This window comes from Microchirus variegatus (genome assembly GCF_963457635.1).
Source record: "Microchirus variegatus genome assembly, chromosome: 16".
Lineage (NCBI taxonomy): Eukaryota > Metazoa > Chordata > Actinopteri > Pleuronectiformes > Soleidae > Microchirus > Microchirus variegatus.
In genome coordinates this window covers 9,735,564-9,739,828 of record NC_139817.1, presented here as the reverse complement: position 1 = coordinate 9,739,828, position 4,265 = coordinate 9,735,564, and positions in this window count along the sequence as shown.

Sequence of the window (4,265 nt, the reverse complement as noted above, 5' to 3'; positions counted from 1 at the left end):
GCACACCAAGGAAATAAACAACTTTTTACCACACGTGGAAAATGACTGTTATTGCCGCAATATTGTTTAAAAGCATTTATTTGGTCGTGATGTTGAAGACGAGATACAAGAATAAGCCAGAAATTAAGCAATACATAAAGCAACAAAACGACAACAGATAAATTACAACTGTTTTCTAATCAGTTGCATTCTGTGGTAAAATCCCCCCGTTCTTGTATATTAATACTATCCTTCTATCATAAATACAGATGTTTATAAATACAGATACCATTTATGTGCGTGTCCTCATGGAGACCAAAACCTGGTTAAATGTAGGGCTCAGATTTGAATCGTGGTTAAGTTAAGGGTCAGACGTTAACTGGTTATAGTTAAGGGCAGGGATAAGTGTTTTGTTGCTGCAGTGTCTAAACAAGAATAGCTGCTTGTGTGTGTGTGTGTGTGTGTGTGTGTGTGTTTGTGTGTTGGGGACAGGACAGGCCAGTCTCCTGTCCCTATTGAGCCACATAGGGCCATTAAAGCCCTTTGTGCTGGTGCACAGTGGAAGGAAGGCAGCTATTGGCCCTCAGATGAAAACCTGTGCGGGTGGAGGGTCTGTGAAGGTGGGTGTCAAAGGCAGGGCCGTTAGGAAGAAAATCAAAAAGCCATCAGACTTGTTTGTGGGAGACAATTGTGTTGCTCAACGGGGGGGGGGGGGTTGCGGCGCTTGAACTCCTGTCTTATAAACAAAAAAATGTCCATTTGGTTTGGGAGAGCATATGTGTTTTTTTGATTACAGTTTGATAAGGAGCTTTACAGCCTCGTGAGCAACTGAATTAAACTCCAGGTGAGCGGTGCAGCTAAGCCAACGTGTCGTTTTCACAAGTTTATTAAAAAACCTGAAGAGAAATAACTAGACATTTGAGGCAAAAGAAAACAAATTCTTGTAAACGAGTTACACCCAAAGCTTATTTTAGATCTTCAGTTAGTATCACACACACATACAGACGTACATATATCACGTATACACCCAGTAGAATTCTTCATTACCAGCACTCAGCCCACGGTACGGTCGTGACTTAACCACTCGAAGGGTGGATGTGCTAATACGGTGAAGTTGGGCATCCCCACCAGTTCAAAGAAACTTGAAAAGTCATTCCGCGTCGACAACTAATCGTCACTGAAAAACAGGAAACAAACTCGTGTTATATTATTTTACAGACCAGTCGCATGCCCATTTGGTGTATAAATACAGACCATAATACCAACATCTTCTGATTTTAGTTGGTGAGTGACGAAGATAGTTAGATGAAATGTAGTGGAGTAAAAGTTGCTGGAAATATAAATTAAGTCAAGATAGTATGACAATACTGCATTTTGCATAATGTACCTTGAAGGCCACCCACCTTGAAACGTGTCACTTAACTGTACTTTTTAAATTTATTTTAGTCTGCTTCTCTGTGACTGTTGCCGTGTCAAACCCCCCCCCCAGGATTTCTTATATCTCAAACTTCCCCCTCAAAGTCTGTTTGACGAGCTGATCTGAGGGTATAAGTGAGCTGCAGGACCTCTGAGGTGTTTTTTAAGGGAGGCCTCTTTCAAAGAACTAAAGACAAGATCTGAGACATCTGGGTTAGGGGAAGGAGGAGGAGGGGGTTCGAGCAAATCCCCTGAAACTCACACACACACACACACACACACACACACACACACACACACACACACACACACACACACACACATCCTCCTCACTGTACCCAGCTATTCAAGTCTGTCCTGCACCAGCCCCCACCACCCCGAGAGTGCTGTGCTCTGCTGTCCCTTTCTCTCTGAAGCACCTCCTAAAGTCTGTACCATCTCTCTTGCTGTCTGTCTTTTGCATGACAATCGTACCCCCAAGTCCATGGTCCAGGACAATGCTTGTAGGGCTCAGGTTTGATGTCTTTTAAGCCATTGACCAGGCCTCCCCAGGCCTTCTGGTCCTGGACACACATGGCTTCTTCTCTTTTTTTCTCCCCTTTATCTATGAGACTTTAAAATTAAATAAATAAATACATTTCCTATATTTCTACACTGTAAAAGTATTTGAGTGTACAATTGCAGTAAGTGATTGTCACATTTAACAAGTATTTGCTGCAAATGACCGTGTCCTTAATAAAATAGATAGATAGCAGTGTATTATCTTAGCTTGCAATGTCTTCGCTTAGCTAACTTTAAGCTAATAGATAGATAGATAGATAGCAATATATTCTCTTAGCTAGCAATATCTTCTTGAAGTTAACTTTAAGCTAATAGATAGATATATAGATACATAGCAATGTATTCTCTTAGCTAGCAATATCTTCGTTTAGTTAACTGTAAGCTAATAGATAGATATAGCAATGTATTATCTTAGCTAGCAATATCTTCTTTTAGCTAACTTTAAGCTAATAGATAGATAAAGCAATGTATTCTCTTAGCTAGCAATATATTCTTTTAGCTAACTTTAAGATAATAGATATATATATAGACAGTTAGCAATGTATTCTCTTAGCTAACAATATCTTCTTTTAGTTAACTTTAAGCTAATGGACAGATACATAGATAGATAGCAATGTATTCTCCTAGCTAGCAATAGCTTCTTTTATCTAACTTTAAGCTAATAGATAGATAGCAATGTATTCTCTTAGCTAGTAATATCTTCTTTTAGCTAACTTGAGCTAATAATAGCAATAGATACTGACATTGTCCAGCAGCTCTTGACATGTAAGCATAAAAACAGAGAAGAAGAAAAAAAACCTAATGGCTGCTCTAACATTTTATTGTGAATCACTGCAAAAGAATGACCTTGTGCCACACACATTACTGTGATATTGCAGTATTTTCCTCCAAAATACTAAATTTTCATTGTGAACTATCATCATCACATTATTTCAAGGGCCTGTGACAATTAATAAGATAACACTGTGTCTCCAAACCGCCTTTGATAAGAACTTAAACAGCTTAATTGTTCATCTTCCACCTTAATAGAAACTCAGATATTTTTTCAAAATCTCCTACAGCACATACTGTAGCCTATCTATTATTTGATGATTGCACCTGCAGACAACAATGAGGTCCTCAGACCTGTTTCTGGACCTTCGGGGGCTTCTCAGTGTCAGACCAGAGTGAAACTTGTGTCTGGTGTTTGTTTCAGAGGACACACACACACACAAGGGGGGAGGTGGATGAGGAGGAGGTGGAGGAGGTGGGTGTGGGTGTGGGGCGGAATCAAAGAGTTGAGACTTATTGTTTCAATCTGAAAAGGAGCTAATAGTCGACCATCGCAACCCGGGATCTGAAATCCACGGGGTGCCCCGGGGCCAGGTCGTACAATGGCACCCTCGCTCCCTCCCCGCAGTGCGTCTTCCTGCCGCAATCTGCGGCCAACGACTCGCGCTGGGGGAGCGCATCTGCGCCGGTGAATCGACCATCCAGGTCCCTTTGAATGGCCACCGATCAAGGAGGGGAGAGAGTTTCTGAGAAGTTCACCTGAAAGCTGTTGGTGTCTTTTTGTGTGTGTGTGTGTGAGAGACTTATCCATGGTGTTTGTTTTTAAAGTGTGATGCGGAAAGAGCTATAAAATAATAAAAATAAAAAGTCTAAACACACACTGATAGTGAAGTTTATACAATGCAAAATAACTTACTCTAAAATTCCTAAGTTATTTTTTGCACATATGTGCAAATAAAAACAATATATCTGTAAATATTATTAAAATTGTACCAATACTTAATCATTTACTAAACATAATAGTGGAAGACAGAACATGCACATAGAGGAGGGAAAAAAATACAACACATGCAGTTTTTCCCCCCATAAAGTCCTTAAATGAGCTTTTATGTGAAACTTGGCTGACATGAACAGTCCTTTCCTCTCCTGATCACTGTGATCCCTAATTTATGAGCAGCAGAACAAACATTCTTTGTTCCCCATTCATTTATTCAGTCACTAGTTTACTCAGATTTATTCACAATTACAGTGTCACTGTATTTTATTTATGTGGTTAAATGGATTGGGCCCACGGTGATTTTAATATCAAAGCCATGTCTTTACAGATAACTTTAATGCATGTATGAGCTGAGTTACATAGTGTTACCATGTAGTCCCTGTTTAGCAATGTAAATATGCGTTTTTCCTGAGTTTGTAATGTTGTAATTTCCCAAACAGAGAGCAAAAAAGTGGGCTAAAAAGTTTCTGTGAGAACACGCCCACCGCTTGGGTGAGAATCAAGGTCATTCACAAACTCACCGTCAGCTGTGCGTAATTGT